This window comes from Pan paniscus, chromosome 1 (genome assembly GCF_029289425.2).
Source record: "Pan paniscus chromosome 1, NHGRI_mPanPan1-v2.0_pri, whole genome shotgun sequence".
Classification (NCBI taxonomy): domain Eukaryota; kingdom Metazoa; phylum Chordata; class Mammalia; order Primates; family Hominidae; genus Pan; species Pan paniscus.
The window spans coordinates 226414976-226433347 of NC_073249.2; the positions used below are offsets into that span (position 1 = coordinate 226414976).

Genomic DNA, 18372 nt, shown 5'->3' on the forward strand with positions numbered 1-18372 from the left:
AGCTGAATACCCCAGAGATGTGTCTTGGGGCTTCTCTGGTGAATGTTTCCAGTGCTGTCTGTTGCTTGGAGGGTCCAGTTTGAGCTCTAACTGGAGCCTCAGCACCAGCTCTGTTTTAGCCACAGATTGAAGCCTCCTTCAGGGCTGCTTCCAGCTCTGACCTGTGTCTTCCTTACATCCTCTCCTGCCCCTCCATCACTTCTCCCCCACCCCCAACCCCCAACCCCCTGAGGATATAAAATCTCTGAGATGCGTCTGTCCTCAAGGCTGCTTGCCAATCCTGCTTCCCTTGAGGGATGCCTTTCAGTAAGCAGTTACTGAGTTCCTGCTGGGTTTTTTATTATTATTATTATTGTTTTTTTTGAGACAGTACACAGGGTCTTGCTCTGTCACTCAGGCTGGAGTGCAGCGGTGGGATCATAACTTGCTGTAGCCTTGACCTCTGAGGCTCAGTGATCCTCCTGCCTCAGCTACAGATGTGCACCACCATGTCCAGTTAATTTTTAAAAAATTTTTGTGTGTGTGTGGAGATGAGGACTCTTTATGTTGCCCAGACTGGGCTCCAAGTCCTGGCTTCCAACAGTCTCCCTGCCTTAGCCTCCCACAATATTGGGATTATAGGCATGAGCCACTGTGCGCAGCTGTGCTGGGTTTTGTTCTGAGACACAAAGATTGGGAAGTCAGTTCCCTTTTTTTTTTTTTTTTTTTTTTTTGTGAGACAGTCTTGCTCTGTTGCCCACAGGCTGGTTTGTGGGGACTCTTCCTCCCTCTTTTTTTTTTTTTGTTGGAGATGGAGTCTTGCTCTGTTGCCCAGGCTGGAGTGCAGTGGCGTGATCTCGGCTCGCTGCAAGCTCCGCCTCCAAGGTTCACGCCATTCTGCCTCAGCCTCCAGGTAGCTGGGACTACAGGTACCCACCACCACGACTGGCTAATTTTTTTTTTGGTTTTTTTTATTTTTATTTATTTATTTTTTGACTAATTTTTTCAACTTTTATTTTAGATTCAGGGTTGCATGTGCAGGTTTATTTCCTGGTTATATTGCATGATGCTCAGGTTTGGGTATGAGTAATCCCATCACCCAGGTACTAAGCATAGTACCCAACAGTCAGTTTTCCAACTCTTGCCACCCTCTATCATGCCCCTGTCTAATAGTCCCCATTGTCTATTTTGCCATCTTTATGTCCACAAGTCCCTGATGTTTAGCTCCCACTTATAAATGAGAACATGTGGTATTCAGTTTTCTGTTGCTGTGTTAATTCACTTAGGATAATGGCTTCCAGCTGCATCCATGTTGCTGCAAAGGACATGCTTTCATTCCTTTTTATGGTTGCTATTTTTTACTACTTCTTTGTTTACTTTTTTTTTATTATACTTTAAGTTCTAGGGTACATGTGCACAACGTGCAGGTTTGTTACATATGTATACATGTGCCGTGTTGGTGTGCTGTACCTATTAACTGGTCATTTACATTTACATTAAGTATATCTCCTAATGCTTTCCGTCCCCTCTCCCCCCACCCCACAACAAAAACTGAAAATGGATCCCTTCCTTACACCTTTTTTGTATTTTTAGTAGAGACAGGGGTTTACCGTGTTGGCAAGGATGGTCGGTCTCGATCTCCTGACCTCCTGATCCGCCCGCCTCTCGGCCTCCCAAAGTGCTGGGATTACAGGCCTGAGCCACCTCGCCCGGCCCGCCTCCCTCTTCTTTCCCACCCCTCTCCCCCACCCCACTTCTCCTTCCTCTCCCCTTTTCTCTCCTTTAGTTTACCCTGCTCCCCCTTTCTTTACATTTTCTTTCCTCCCCCACTTCTGCCAATCAGTCTCCGTTGGCGTCTCATCCCTGAGGGCAGATTCATGGCACCTTTATGTCTCCAAATGCCTTTAGGCCACGATACATAGTTCACATTCCCTTTATTGAATTTTTTTGTTTGTTTGAAGAGACAGGATCTCCCTATGTTGCCCAGGCTGCTCTCAAAGTGCTGGGATTACAGGCTCACATGAGCCACCACGCCCAGCCCTTTGTTGAATCTTTCCATCTAAACAGTTTAACTATTTATGTCCTAGGAAGTTAGGGTAGCCATTTGAAAACTAATCCCCGTCGGGGCGTGGTGGCTCACGCCTGTAAGCCCAGCACTTTGGGAGGCTCAGGCGGGTGGATCACTTGAGGTCAGGAGTTCGAGACCAGCCTGGCCAACATTGTGAAACCCTGTCTCTACTAATAATATAAAAATTAGCCGGGCTTTGTGGTGCATGCCTCTAATCCTGGCTACTTGGGAGGCTGAGACAGGAGAATTGATTGAACCTGAGAGGTGGAGGTTGCAGTGAGCTGAGATCGCGCTATTGCATTCCAGCCTGGGCAACAAGTGAAACTCTGCCTCCAAAAAAAAAAAAAAGAAAATGAATACCCATAAATTGAAGGAAACTGTATTTTATTTTTAAATAGCCACAATTACTAATGGGTTGTGCAGCTTCTCAAACTTCAGAATCAGATTGGACTCCGCCCCACCCCACCCCTTGTTTCCTGTTCCATGTTGATTTCATGCAGAGCTTGCTTTTTTATCACAGCAGCCACTGCAAACAGGGCTTTATTAGGATGTGACGTCATCGGGAAGGGTGTAGCTCCATCTGCTGTTGGAGCACGAACCCCCTCGAGCTGTGGCTCCCTTGGTGTCCAGCAGCTGCTGTTCTGCTGTGCTTCCCTTGGCTTTAAAATGTCTTTCGGTGTCCTCTGAGATGGCTGCAGTGTCCCTGGCATCTTGTTTGTTTTGGGAGCTTAGGCTTTCATGGCCCACAGTCTGGGCTGGACTCATCACTGTGGTCTGGTGAGTGAGGGTAGTATGTTCCCATGAGAAGGGGACCCACCCTCTGGAAGTACCTGGACAAGGGTGGAAGGAGGGATCTGTCCCTTTTTAAGAATCAAAATTAAGTCTTCGGGGTGCTGCCTGTCACCAGAGGGGAGGCCATAGGATGCCCAGGAAGAACCCAGGGATGGGGGACCACAAAGGGGCCTCTCCAACATGCAGAATATGGCTTCTATGGTACAAGTGGAATTTGTCATTGAAAAAAAATAAAATAGTTAAAAACAGACTTTTAGAAGACAGTCTGTGTTTTTCTTGACAGATGCGACAGATGAACTGAAAACAAATGACTTGTCAGAATAACAAGTGACTGCCTTTATTGGATGTTCCATGATTCTGGCCATGGCCTTCTCTCCTGTTTTTGACATAGTAGGCAGATAAGGCAGTGGGGATATTCATGAATGCTTTTAAAGAAAAGAAAAAACACCAGTGACTGTGCAGTTGTGTTTTTATTTTGTGTGTTTTGGGGACTGTAATTGTTCTGGATTCTCCATTATGGATCCATGTGTGCTGCTTTGTGGCATGTCCTCAGCTAGTGCAGTGCCAGAGGGAAGAATTGCAGTAGCCCCTGTACCCGTGGCCTTGTCTTTTGAGGTATGGCACCATAAAATATCACGGTACAGTACGAGAGAGACCACATTCCCATAACTTTTATTACGGTATGTTGTTATGGTGGTTCTGCTTGATTATTATTATTGTTAATTTCTTACTGTGCCTAATTTATAAATAAAACTTTGTTACAGGATTAAGTTCCTATCATTTGTATAGGAAAAAATACAGCATAAAGGAAAAAATGTAGTCTATATAAAGTGTGGTACTATCCACAGTTTCTGGCATCCCCTGGGGGTCTTGGAGCATGTCCTTCTCAGATATGGGGGTACTGCTATAAGTGCACACGTAGAGAAGTTTGTTCCCATGTTAAAGATATCGTCATTGCTTGGCCTACCCATGTTCCCTTCTCAGGTCCTCCACCCATTGTCCCTTTGGCAAGGGCAGCTGCCCACAGGACTTGCTGTATCCTCCCCAGTTCCACAGTGTACCAGCCACCTGGCCTGCAGACAGTGAGGGAGTGAGTTGGTGCAGAGGAGACTCTGGAGACAGAGACATGGCTGACATTTGATGATTGCTATGATGTAGAATCCTAGGCTGCGTTGAACCCTGTACAAGATGACAGTGATTGGTTAAGAGAGAGATTCACAGAGGAGCAGAGAAAGCACACTGGAAGGAGAGAGAGAGGAGCCAGCCAGCCCCAAGAGCCATCCGAGACTGGGTTCTTGGTTCCTCTTTCCACTTTCTCGTTTCCAGTTTAGTTTCCCTGGGACCTCTCATATTCCTCCTCTCCCCACTTCCCAGTGAGAACCTTGGCTAGACTGGGTAGACTTTTGAAGTGGGGGTAAAGTGAAGTCAGGAGTAGTTTTAATTTTCCATTTCTAGAATTAATGATTTCCTAAAATATGTGGTTAATACCAAATTTCCCATTAAGGGTTCTCATTAATCAGCAGGATTTTGAGATAGGTGATTGGACAGTGAATTTAATTACCTGGTGAAAATACCTGAAGTGATTAAAATCAGAGTATGCTCTCCATGTACCTGGGCTCTCCTGAATGTCTTTACGGTATTACTGTTTTGTAGGATACTTCCCTCAGAAGAGTGAACAGTACAAGAGCCTTTTTCTTGGGCCTTCTGAATTAATAATATTTTTGGTTTTAAATGAAATATCAACTGTTGTCAGAAATTCCATTCTTGGTTGTCCCAACATATCACCAAACTGTTAATTGCTACATTAGGTGGGATTGTGGAGGGGGAGAGAGGAACATTAAGAAATTCTAGGCCAGGAGCAGTGGCTCATGCCTGTAATCCCAGCACTTTGGGAGGCCAAGGCGGGCGGATCACAAGGTGAAGAGATGGAGACTATCCTGGCCAACATGGTGAAACCCCGTCTCTTCTGAAAATACAAAAGTTAGCTGGGCGTCGTAGCGCGTGCCTGTAGTCCCAGCTACTCGGGAGGCTGAGGCAGGAGAATCACCAGAACCCAGGAGGTGGAGGTTGCAGTGAGCTGAGATCAGGCCACTGCACTCCAGCCTGGCGACAGAGCGAGACTCTGTCTCAAAAAAAGAAAGAAAGAAATTCTGGGCCAGTGCAGTGGCTTATGCCTGTAATCCCAGCACTTCGGGAGATCAAGGTGGGAGCATCACTTGAGCCCAGGAGTTGGAGATCTGCCTGGGCAACAGCGAGACCCCATCTCTAATTTAAAAAAAGAAAGCCCTATTCAGGAGGTTGTGGCAGGAGGATCACTTGAGGCTGAGAGTTTGAAAACAGCCTGGGCAATGTAGTGAGACCAGACCCATCTCTGAAAATATAAAAGTTAGCCAGGTGTGATGGCACATGCCTTTAGTCCTGGCTGCTCAGGAGACTGAGATGGGAGGATACTTGAGCCCAGGAATTTGAGGCTGCAGTGAGCTATGATGGTGCCACTGCACTCTAGCCTGGGTCACAGAGCAAGATCGCCATCTCTTAAAGGAGAAGAAGAAGAAAGTCCATTGATTAAAAAAATTTGGGAGGCTGCTTTACGCCATGAGTCCTGAGAACACAGTGGTGAAAAGGTAGAGGGCCCTGCCCTGAGCTCCCTGCTTATCACCTTCCCCAGATCAGTGCTGTCAACTTCACTCTTAGGTTAAGAAGGTCATAGCATCTGGTTCTGTAGACACTATTGCCTCCTCCTCTTTGAAATAGCCAAAGAAGCAAACACCAGGTGTCTCTCTTTCCCCAGGTTACTCTGATGTACTTTCCTCACTGGAAAACAGTGACTTAGTGTTTTTTCCTTTTATGGGAGTTTTTTTTGTTTGTTTGTTTGTGTTTTTTTTGAGACGGAGTCTCGCTGTCACCCAGGCTGGAGTGCAGTGGCGCGATCTCGGCTCACTGCAGGCTCCGCCCCCCGGGGTTCATGCCAGCCATTCTCCCGCCTCAGCCTCCCGAGTAGCTGGGACTACAGGCGCCTGCCACCTCGCCCTGCTAATTTTTTGTATTTTTAGTAGAGATGGGGTTTCACTGTGTTAGCCAGGATGGTCTTGATCTCCTGACCTTGTGATCCGCCCGCCTCGGCCTCCCGAAGTGCTGGGATTACAGGCGTGAGCCACCGCGCCCGGCCGGGAGTTATTGTTTTGCTTGCTTTTTAAGTCATTGCTGGTTAACTTGGATGGAATTTGGGTTCTTTTTTCTTCTTTTCTTTTCTTTTCTTTTTTTTTTTTTTTGACACAGTGTCTTGCTGTGTCGCCCAGGCTGGAGTGCAGTGGGGGCGATCTCAGCTCACTGCAGCCTCCACCTCCCCAGTTCAAGTGATTCTCTTGCCTCAGCCTCCCAAGTAACTGGGATTACAGGTGTCCACCACCACACTCAGCTTTTTTTTTTTTTTTTTTTTGAGATAGGGTCTTGCTCTGTTGCCCAGGCTGGAGTGCAGTGGAGCTATCTCGGCCCACTGTAATCTTTGCCTCCAGGGTTCAAGCGATTCTCCTGCCTCAGCCTCCCAAGTAGCTGGGATTACAGGTGACTGCCACTGCGCCTGGCTAATTTTTATATTTTTAGTAGAGACGGGGTTTCACCATCTTGGCCAGGCTGGTCTTGAACTCCTGACCTCGTGATCCACCTGCCTTGGACTCCCAAAGTGCTGGGATTACAGGCGTGAGCCACCACGCCCGGATGTATTTTTAGTAGAGATGGGGTTTCACCGTGTTGGCCAGGCTGATCTTGAACTCCTGGCTTCAGGTGATCCATCCACCTCGGCTTCCCAAAGTGCGGGGATTACGGGTGTGAGCCACTGCACTTTTTAATTTTTTAAAGACATGACGTCTTACTATATTATCCAGTCTGGCCTCCAACTCCTAGGCTTAAGCAATCCTCCTTCCTCAGCCTCGCTAGTAGGTGGGATTACAGGCATGAGCCAATGTGCCCAGCTTAAAGACTTACTTAGGAAGGAATGTCTGGGACTAACAGGAGATGTATCTGTCTTCCTTAAAACAGGTTTTGTAGTGAGTCCCTCTTGCTGTGTTTCTGCTGCTTCATTGTGGTCCCCTTCCTCTACCTTTTTTTTATGACTGAGCTTTTTTGTACTGTCAGAGTTTAATTGAAGAGAAGGATAGCAGTTGGACTGAACATTCCAGGATGGAGACAATAAAGTTAATTTGTCTCTCACATTCAGAGGGAGAAGTGGCAGGCTTTGTCAGTGTTTCAGCAGGTAAGAAATCTTGACTAGTAGGAATAAGTCAGAATCTCAGGGACTCTTTATACCTGTTCACCCTCTCCTTGGGACCCCGCTCAGATTTCTCTACACCAGAGTGGCCTTCTCTGGCCACCTTCTAAGAGAGACCTCCCCATCTCACCTGTTTCCCCTTCTTACGTAGTTTTATGTTTCCTTAGCAATGGATAGCAGTTGATGTATCAAAATAAAGACTTAAACTGTTCGCTTAATGCCTTCCTCGACCAACAAGCAAGTTCTGGAACAGCAAGTGCTGTGTCTTGTTTCCTACGGACTCCCCTGAGCTGTGGTGCCTGGCACATGATTGGAGATGGGCAGGTCGTTGTTGAGTGAGTGAATGAAGCCATACAAATACGAACCCAGATATTGAGGCCACTTTATTGTTAAATGTTTTATCAACAATTGACACTTCTATCCTATTTTCATGTTGTTATATAATATGACTATATATGTACTCAGACTCCCAAGTAAATATTTGTGCTTACTTTACTCTGACCTAAACTGGTGCCTGGCACCAGAGTAGGCTCACAAAATGCTTTTCTCACAGTGACCGCCTAACAAACCTAGACATTAGCTGAGGTTTATAGAGCACTGTGTCATTCTAAATAGCCTGAAGACATAGTTTCTATTATTCCTGTTTCCAGTTCTCTTTCTAAATCACAGATGATTTAGAATATGGGTTATAAAAACATTTCCAACTCAGGGTACTTTCTATATTTTGTGGTTTTTGCAGGAAATAAGCTAAGTTTTGGAAGCATGTCTTTTTTCTTGCTTGGTGGGGAGATATTTTACCCTTAAAAATTGGCTCTCATTCTTTGAGGCAAAAATATGTTCATGTTTCTAGGATTTCTCTTTAAGAGACTAGTGGTCAGAGTTCGGCAGAGACCACCAAAGTTGTCTGGGGTGTTCGTGCCCATGTGTTTGGCCCTTTCTAGGCTTACTTGACTCCCTGGGGAGGAGTACCTGGGAATACAGTCAGTAAGAGCTTTAAATTAGGCCAGGCTAAAAAGTTTGATTTTTTCCGTAGGAGGAGTATTTGAAGACTTCTGAGCGGAGGAGTCGCATGTCAGAGCTGTCCTTCAGAAAGATAAATCAGGCAGTGCTGTTAAGATGGATTGAAGTGGAAAAGAGGTGGGATAGAGACACAGATTAGTAACGGGCCAGGCAAAGATGGTAAGCCATCAAGAGGCTGAAGCAGTGGGAGTGGAGCACAGGGGCAGGAGGGGAAAGGGATGGAAGGGAGGCTTGAGTCTGTGCTGCAGGAGAGCTGGGAGGGACCGCCAGCAGGTTTGGAAAGGAAAGGGGTGCTGAGGCTTGCTTTACACTGGTGGAATCTGAAAGGATTGAACCCTCAGAGCGCTGCAGTGCATAGAGCTTTCTAGGAACTGGGGTACATTCAGGGAAAGGGAATAAGGAGTGGATCCTCAACTTGGGAGAAGAACCACAAAAGAACCAGTTGAGGGTTCAGAAGGGGGCGTGACCGGGTGTGGCAGATGTGGAGCTGGGTTGGTGAGAGCAGGATGAGGGGCTGTTGCTGGCTCCTGAGTGTAGGGTAGGCCCGTTAGTTGCACTCCACTCAGGGGCTGAGAACCTGTGTGCATAGCAAGGCACACAAGACATTCATTTTTTTTTTTTTTTTTCTTAAGAGACAGAGTCTCACTCTGTTGCCCAGGCTGACATGCAGTGGCTCGCTGCTGCCTTGAACTCCTGGGCTCAACCAGTCCTCCTGTCTTAGCCTCTGGAGTAGCTAGGACTACAGGTATGCACCACCATGCCAGTTTTTTTAAAAAATATTTTGAGGCTGGGCGCCGTGGCTCGAGCCTGTAATCCTAGCACTTTGGGAGACTGAGGCGGGCGGGTCATGAGGTCAGGAGATCGAGACCATCCTGGCTAACATCGCGAAACACTGTCTCTACTAAAAATACAAAAAAAATTAGCCAGGCGTGGTGGCGGGCGCCTATAGTCCCAGCTACTTGGGAGGCTGAGGCAGGAGAATGGTGTGAACCCGGGAGGCGGAGCTTGCAGTGAGCCGAGATGGCGCCACTGCACTCCAGCCTGGGCGACAGAGCAAGACGCTGTCTCAAAAAAAATTTGAGAGGCAGGATCTTGCTATGTTGCCTAGGCTGGTCTGAAACTCCTGGCCTCAAGTGATCCCCCCCTGGTATTACAGGCACGAGCCACCACGCCTGGCTCCTAACGTTTGGCATCTCTTTTTGTATATTCAACCACAATATGTTGATTTTTTTTTTTCCAGTAAAGTGAATGTCTCTTTATTTATTTTTTTTTGAGACGGAGTTTCGCTCTTGTTGCCCAGGCTGGAGTGCAATGGCGCTATCTCGGCTCACCGCAATCTCTGCCTCCTGGGTTCAAGCATTTCTCCTGCCTCAGCCTCCCGAGTAGCTGGGATTACAAGCATGCGCTATCATGCCCGGCTGATTTCATATTTTTAGTAGACATGGGGTTTCTCCGTGTTGGTCAGGCTGGTCTCAAACTCCTGACCTCAAGTGATCCACCCACCTCAGCCTCCCAAAGTGCTGGGATTATAGGCGTGAGCCACTGTGCCCGGCCGAATGCCTGTTTAACAGACATTCAGTCTACTGCCAAAATAAAGTAAAGGCTTGTCCTCATGGCAGCCTGCAAGACTGTTTGCATCTTCATGTGAAGTTGTATGGCTTGCTTTTCTGCATTTGTTCTGTCCTCCTCTAGGTGTGAGTAGTGAGGTTTCCTCTTTGGCCAATATTTTTTTTAATTAAATTTAATTAATTAATTAGTTAATTTTTGAGACACAGTCTTGCTGTGTCGCCCAGGCTGGAGTGCAGTGGCATCCCAGGTTCAAGCGATTCTCCTGCCTCAGCCTCCTGAGTAGCTGGGATCACAGGTGTGTGCCACCATGCCCTGCTAATTTTTTTTTTTTTTTTCTTTGAGATGGAGTTTTACTCTTGTTGCCCAGGCTGGAGTGCAATGGTGCAATCTCGGCTCACTGCAACCTCCGCCTCCCGGGTTCAAGCGATTCTCCTGCCTCAGCCTCCCGAGTAGCTGGAATTACAGGCATGCACCACCACGCCTGGCTAATTTTGTATTTTTAGTAGAGATATGGTTTCTCCATGTTGGTCAGGCTGGTCTCAAACTCCCGACCTCAGGTGATCCACATGTCTCGGCCTCCCAAAGTGCTGGGAATTGCAGGCATGAGCCTCCGCGCCTGGCGCCTTGCTAATTTTTGTATTTTTAGTAGAGACGGGGTTTCACCATCTTGGTCAGGCTGGTCTCAAACTCCTGACCTTGTGATCCGCCCACCTTGGCCTCCCAAAGTGCTGGGATTACAGGCGTAAGCCACCGCGCCTGGCCGGCCAGTATTTTTTTGAGAAAAATACATGGTGCCACGAAGTTTAAGGCAGCCTTCCCCTGAGGATTATAAAATCCAAACCCAACTGAAGACTAGATTGAATTAACCCCTCATCCCCACACACTAGTGGCTCAGACAAAGAGGTGTACCCAATTCTGGTTTTATTGAATATCATCTGATAATTCAATAAAAAATTATGAGATACACAAAAAAGCGATTTCTTGTTAAGAGAGAAATAAATGGAAGCCAACTTAGAGATGACCCAGATATTGGAACTGCCAGAGACTTTAAATGACTGTGATGGATGTGGTAAAAGATTGAGTGAGAAAGGTATAGAGCATGCATTATATGTGAAAAGATCGAGAATTTCAGGAGGCAGAAACTCTAGAAAAAGTTAAATTGAAATGTTAGAGATTCTTTAAAAACATCATAGATGAATAATTTTCTCAGTGAGTTTGTCAGCAGATAGGAAAGAATCAGTGAAACTGAAGATAGGTCAATAGAAATCCAAAATGAAACAAGCAGAAGAAAATAAACCAGAACAAAAATAGCATTTAGGCTGGGCGTGGTGGCTCACCCTTGTAATCCCAGCACTTTGGCGAGGCCGAGGTGGGCAGATCACCTGAGGTCGGGAGTTCGAGACCAGCCTGACCAACATGGAGAAACCCCGTCTCTACTAAAAATAAAAAAGCAGGGTGTGATGGCACATGCCTGGAATCCCAGCTACTCGAGAGGTTGAGGCAGGAGAATCGCTTGAACCTGGGAGGCGGAGGTTGTGGTGAGCCAAGATCCCGCCATTGCACTCCAGCCTGGGCAACAAGAGAGAAACTCCATCTGGGAAAAAAAAAAAATTAGCTGGGTGTGGTGGCGGGCACCTGTAATCCCAGCTACTCAGGCTGAGGCAGGACAATCGCTTGAACCTGGGAGGCGGAGATTGCAGTGAGCTGAGATTGTGCCGTTGTACTTCAGCCTATGTACAGAGCGAGACTCCATCTCAAACAAAAAAAAAGTATTGAGTAGTTGTGAGACTACAGCAAACTGTCAAATATACAGATAATTGGAGCCCTAGGAAGAAAATGGGGCAGAAGAAATATTCAAAGAGCTAATGGTTGAGAATTTTTTCATTAGTAAAAGACAACAAACCAGAGGTCTGTGAAGTTCAGAGGACTCCAAGCACCATAAATATAAACAAAAAACCCTCAACACCTAGGCACATTATAGTCAAACTGCTGAAAGTCAAAGAGAAAGTTTTGAATGTAGCCAGAAAAAAAGTATTTCATACAGGCCAGGCATGGTGGGTCATACCTGTAATCCCAGCACTTTGGGAGACTGAGTGGCAGACTCACTTGAGCCCAGGAGTTTGAGAGCAGCCTGGGCAACATAGCGAGACTTCATCTCTACAAAAAAAAAATTATCCAGGTGCTCTGGCGGTGCCTGTGGTCTCAGCTACTCAGGAGACTGAAGTGGGAGGATCGCTTGAGCCTGGGAGGTTGAGGCTGCAGTGAGCCAAGTTTGTGCCACTGCACTGTAGCCTGGGTGATAGAGTGAGACCTAGTCCCACAAAAGACTTCCTCAGACAAAAGTTGTGGGGTTTGTTGCCAGTAGATCTGCCCTGTGAGATGGAGGAAGTTCTTCAGGCAGAAGTGTATCCCATCACACTGCAGTTATCTTCTGGTGCTATATCTAGTTTAATATAAATCAGACCAGGCAAATGAAGAGACATATACAGCAAGGCCTAGCAGAGTCTCAAGCACACATCCTCCAAGCCCTCTCCCCATGGAGTCTCTCCTGACAAATCGGTGTCAATGAGCTTCTAACCAGGAAGCTCCCCTGAGCCTTGGTGTTGAGAGCTTTTATTGGGGCTTTGTTACTTGGGCACAATTGATAGAGCACAATCTCTAGCCCCTCTCCCACCCCAGTCAGAATGGTTTCAAACCCCAACCGTCTAATCTCATGGTTTGTCTTTCTGGTGACCAGCCTCTATCTTGAGTCAGCTCATCTCAGCAAAAACATGGAGGCTCATGAATAACAAAGACATGCCTATCACTCCGGAACATCCAATAGTTTTTGAAGCTCCTTCTGAGGAACTGGGAACAAAGACCCAGAAGGAGTCTTCAAAAAACATGTAGAAGTAAAATGCTAGACAATTGTGTTACAAAGAGTGAAAGGGAAGAAATATCGTGACCCTTAACACAGGGATTAGGAGTGCTAACCTACTGTGCAGTCAAAATTCTTCTATCACTTGACTCCCAAAACATGAACTACTAATAGCCTGCTATTGACTGGAAGCCTTACCGATAGCAGTCAAAAGACAGTTTTTATGTTTTATATATTATATATTTTTGTGATCAAGCTAGAGAAAATATTAAGAAAATCATAAGGGAGAGAAAAATGTATTTACTATTTAATGAGTGGAAGTGGATCCCTCATAAAGGTCTTCCTTCTCATTTTCAGGTTGAGGCTGAGGAGGAGGAAGAGATGGGATTGGTCTTCCTGTCTTGGATGGAGGTGGTGGAAGGGGAGGTAGGAGAGACAGGCATACTTGGTGGAACTTTACTGAAATACATAATTTCTGACTTTTTTCTTTTTCGTTGTTTTTTTCTTTTTCTTTTTCTTTTTTTTTTTGCCTGGGCTGGAGTGCAATGGCTCAGTCTTGGCTCACTGCAGCCTCCGCCTCCTGGGTTTAAGCGTTTTTCCTGCTTCCGCCTCCCAAGTAGCTGGGATTACAGGCGCCCGCCACCATGCCCGGCTAATTTTTTTTATTTTTAGTAGAGACAGAGTTTCACTGTGTTGGCCAGGGTGGTCTGGAACACCTGATCTTGTGGTCTGCCCGCTTTGGCCTCCCAAAGTGCTGGGAGTACAGGCCTGAGCCACCGCACCCGGCCTGCTTTTTCATTTCTCTAAAAAAGTTTCTGTATGATAGCAACCTTCTGTTGTATGCTTTAGTTTTAGTTCCTGTGCCATAAAAGCTCTGTGTCCTAAAGAAGTCAAGTGCAGTCTTGGGGAATGGGGACCTTCTGCCAGATTGCCCAGTGTCCACGTGTTTTTGGCACTGCTTCTTCCTCATCGTTTGGCACCACGTTGGAAGTACTGACATCTGTCAAGGTGTGTTCTGTTAATTCCTCTGGTGTGGTGTCTAATAGCTCTTGAATTTCTCTAAGATCCACATGTTGAAGTCCTTACCCACCCCCCTACCCTTTTAAAAGCATATGCACAGTCTTTTCATGATTTCCTCGTCTGGCTCTCGTAAATCCTGTGAGGTCAGGCGCAGCATCTGGACATGGTCCTCTCCAGCAGGAATTGATTGTTTCAGGCTCATGGCCTTCACAGCTTTTTCTGTAACAACCTTGGCATCTTCAGCAGGATAATCCTTCCAGACTTAAACGATGTTCTGTCTATTGGGATTCTCTTCCATAGCATTGACAATTCTTTCCATAGAGTACTGTGTGTTATGAGCCTTAAAGGTCCTTATGACCCCCTAATCTAGAGGCTGAAGGAGAGGTGCTGTGTTTGGGGGTAAGTAGACCACTTCATTGCCGTCAGTATTGAACTCATGGGGTTCTGAGTGGCCAGGGGCATTGTCCAATATCTAAAGAACTTTAAAAGGCAATCCCTTACTGGCAAAGTGTACTTCCTGACTGCAGACAAAGAACATCGATGGAACCAGTCCAGAAAAAGGGATTTTGTTGTCCCAGTCTTGTTCCACAACCAAGAGACTGGCAACTGGTGTTTATCTCTTCCCCTTCAAGGCTCAGGGGTTACCAGCTTTGTAGATAAGAGCAGTCCTGATCATAAACCCGGCTGCATTTGCACAAAGCAGTAGAGTTGGCCTCTCCCTGCCTGCCTTCAGTGCTGGGGCTCACTTTTCTTCCTTACTAATAAGTGTCCTTTGTGGCAGTTTTTTCCAGAATAGGGCACTTTTGTCTGCATTAAAAACCTATTCAGGAAGATTTTCTTTTTCTCAATGATTTTCTTCATGGCATCTGGGAACCCTGGTGCCTCTTGGTTGGCAGAAACTGCTTCTCCTGTTATCTTAACATTTTTTAAGCCAACCCTCTTTCTAAACTGATCAAGCCACCCTTTGCTGGCATTAAATTCTCTAGCTTTAAGTCCTTCACTTTCAGCTAGAACCAGTGGCTCATTGCTATAATAGCACTTTGGGAGGCCAAGGGAGGAGGATTGCTTGAGACCAGGAGTTGAAGACCAGCCTGGGCCACATAGTGAGACCCTCTCTCCATAAAGAAACAAAAAATTTAGTCACGTGCAGTGTGGCACATGCCTGAATCCTTGCTACTTAGGGGGCTGAGGCAAGAGGATGGCTGTGCCCAGGAGTTCAAGGTTTCAGTGAGCTGTTCAAGGCTGTCACCCACTTGGGTGACAGTGAGACTCTGATTGATTGATTGATTTTGAGATGGGAGTCTCACTTTGTCTCACAGCCTGGAGTGCAGTGGCATGATCTCTGCTCACTGCAACCTCCGTCTCCTGGGTTCAAGCGATCCTCCTGCCTCAGCCTCCCGAGTAGCTGGGATTACAGGTGCCAGCCACCACGCCTGGCTAATTTTTTCGTTTTTAGCAGAGATGGAGTTTCACCACGTTGGCCTGGCTGGTTTCGAACTCCTGAGCTTAGGTGATCCGCCTGCCTTGGCCTCCCAAACTGCTGAGATTACAGACATGAGCCACTGCGCCCGGCTAAATCTTACTCCTTCTATGTGTATTGGCATTCCTCTGTAAAGAAGAGCTTCGCTTTTCCTCTTTTTTTTTTTTTTTTAATTTATATGTTACCATGTGCTTGTGTGTTCTTTTTTTAGATCCAGTAAGGTATATTCCATTACCATTGTTCGTCATGTTGACCCTCAGATTGTCCTAAATTTGGCCAGCAGACTTCCTTCAAGCTGGTGTGTTTTTGACATGTTCTTTTTAGTTTTGGAGCCCTTCCTTTCTGCCATAGCAAGAGGGTTCCTGTGCCAGACCTTGAGGGAGTGATTTCTCAGAGGAACCCTGAAGCTCCTTTTAAAGGGAATCGTTTTTATAAAACCAAGATTTGGGCTTTGTGTGTGGAGAGGTCGTTGCTTCCAGACCTTTCAGTTGACAAGAGATAGGAGATATACGTGTGTGTGTGTGTGTGTGTGTGTGTGTGTGTGGACTTACACACAAATGATTCTACAGCGGAATAAATGTATAGAGAATTTCCATTGTCTCCAAATTCAGATTGAACCCCAGGGGGCCATTCCTTGCTTTCAGATAGTCTGTGTTGTGCCTCCCTCCTCCAGTGTGAGCCTTGCTCCCCAAATAACAACCATATCTTCGCTTATTTCGCTCTGGCATACATATCCATATTAATATTTTAAGCATTATTATTTTTTTTATTTTATTTTATTATTTTTTTTTGAGACGGAGTCTCGCACTGTCACCCAGGCTGGAGTGCAGTGGCACGATCTTGGCTCACTGCAAGCTCCGCCTCCTGGGTTCACGCCATTCTCCTGCCTCAGCCTCCTGAGTAGCTGGGACTACAGGCGCCCGCCACCCCACCCGGCTAATTTTTTGTATTTTTAGTAGAGACGGGGTTTCACCGAGTTAGCTAGGATGGTCTCAATCTCCTGACCTCGTGATCCGCCCGCCTCAGCCTCCCAAAGTGCTGGGATTACAGGCGTGAGCCACCGCACCCGGCCTACTTTAAGCATTATTATGCCACCAATATGGCGCTTGAATTTCAGAACTCTATTTGCCCTTAGAATGTACCCCCATGTTTGTACAGTTAGAGTACTCTAAATTAACGTGATGTCTTTAGACCTTTTTTTGGTTGGTTGGTTGTGTTTTACAGGTATTGTTATCTTTTTATTGATACTGAACTCTAATTTTTGTTTGAAAGAAGGCATTTCTAGTTTGTTTTTATCCTGTTTATTAGTATGATCATATATAGTTGAAGATTATGATACAGAGTTGTCATTAAGTTCAGTATTATTTCACATTCTAGTTGTTCAGTGTGTTTTTGAATTAAAGAATTATTAGGAAGGGAGTTTACTTTGTTTCTTACAAGCCCCCAGGCCTTTAGGCAAAACTCTTGGGGCTGGATGTGTTCCGGAATTCAGACTTTTTCAGGGTTGAGAAAGATGCAGTGAGTATGTTACATGTGCACCACACTTACGGCAAGGCTTTAATCAGATACCCCAAAGTTTGTAGTAAACATAAGACTGCTCACCCTGAATGTGAGAAAGTCTGCCTAATGCCGTGTGTCCTATTCTGGTTTGGGTATCTCAGAATTGTAGATAACCAGTGGTGCACTTATGTGTTTCCCATCTTAGGATTATGTTGATAAAGAAGAAATCATCCCCCACAAGTATACCTGTACTTGATTAGAAATATTAATGCAGCTTGTAGAGAAATTCTCTAGGTATGTCTCAAGGATTCAGTTTCTAGATTTTGAAAAATGCTGAAATAAAAGTATAAGTACTAGGATATATGTGCAAAGAAGTCATATTAATATTTAATATTGCTAAATTAGCTGTATAGAGTCAGTTGATTTTATCAAGAGCCTTGAAAAAGTGCCCATCTTTTTCTTTTTTTTTTTTTTTTTTTGGAGACGGAGTCTCACTCTGCCATCGAGGCTGGAGTGCAGTGATGCAATCTTGGCTCACTGCAACCTCCCCCTCTCAGGATCAATTGATTGTCCTGCCTCAGCCTCTCGAGTAGCTGGGACTACAGGTGCATGCCACCGTGCCCGGCTAATTTTTTTATTTTTTAAATTTATTTTTATTTTATTTTAATTTTTTTTTTGAGATGGAGTCTTGCTCTGTCGCCCAGGCTGGAGTGCAGTGACGCAATCTCAGCTCACTGCAAGCTCTGCCTCCGGAGGTCACGCCATTCTCCTGCCTCACCCTCCCGAGTAGCTGGGACTACAGGCACCCGCCACCACGCCCAGCTAATTTTTTGTATTTTTAGTAGAGACGGGGTTTCATCGAGTTAGCCAGGATGGTCTCGATCTCCTGACCTCGTGATCCGCCCGCCTCGGCCTCCCAAAGTGCTCGGATTACAGGAATGAGCCACCACACCCGGCCAGTAATTTTTGTATTTTTGGTGGAGAGGGTTTCACCATGTTGGCCAGGCTGGTCTCGAACTCATGACCTCAGGTGATCCACCCGCCTCGGCCTCCCAAAGCACTGGGAGGTGGGAGCCCAGCTCCTGATGTTCTTTAAGGGTAGTGCTACTGGTTTAGGGTTACATTATTGTGGGACCGGTAGTCCTGTCCTTAGTGTGGGGTTCTATGAGCTGGATAGTCAGAAAAAGAGCATACATTTGGGTCATCTTGTTTTTAGCCAGAAATGGATCCAGACAACTCTCCATGTGAGTCCAGGCTAAGGTGATTTGATAGCACTTTTAGCATCCTTACTCCAATCTTGAGTCATGATTTGAGCCACAGGGCAATCTAGGCATTAAAATAGAGCAGCTGGGTGCGGTGCCTTATGCCTGCAATCCCAGCACCGTGGAAGGCCGGCCTGCAAGGATCGTTTGAGCCCAGGAGTTAAAGACCAGCCTGCGCAGTATGGCAAGACCCCATGTCTACAAATATATATATATTTTTTAATTAGCTGGGCATGGTGGCACACACCTGTGGTCCCAGCTACTCAGGAGGCTGAGGCAGGAGGATCACCTTAGCCCAGGAAGTCGAAGCTGCAGTGAGCCATGATTGTGCCACTGTAGTCCAGACTGGCTGACAGAGGGTGACCCTGTCTCAAAAAAATAATTAATAATGATAAAATAGAGCAGATTATGTATAATTTTTTTTAGTAGTATTTCTCTTCCTACCTGTCCCTTGATCTGGAAAGTACTTGAAAAGATTTATATTTAGTGGTTGAGATAATTGTGATAGTTGAAGAGTTCTCAACTGGGGCCAGTATTGCCTCTCGGGATGCCAGGTGG

The 18372-nt window shown here is 46.0% G+C and overlaps 1 protein-coding gene across 5 annotated transcripts in view; it reads left to right on the top strand.

The window, feature by feature from the left end:
- Positions 1 to 18372, top strand: part of GNB1 (G protein subunit beta 1) — a 106257-nt gene that overhangs the window by 30115 nt on the left and 57770 nt on the right. The window contains exons 1-4 of one of the 5 annotated variants that reach the window (XM_063595053.1): positions 6084 to 7441; positions 8140 to 8285; positions 12910 to 12978; positions 13402 to 13560. The exons of 3 other annotated variants lie outside the window; for them this stretch is intronic. The gene's annotated coding sequence lies outside the window, so the exon portion shown is untranslated. Of the gene's footprint in view, positions 1 to 6083; positions 7442 to 8139; positions 8286 to 12909; positions 12979 to 13401; positions 13561 to 18372 lie in introns of those variants that run through there. One more of the 5 variants, XM_003807294.7, reaches the window with a different exon arrangement.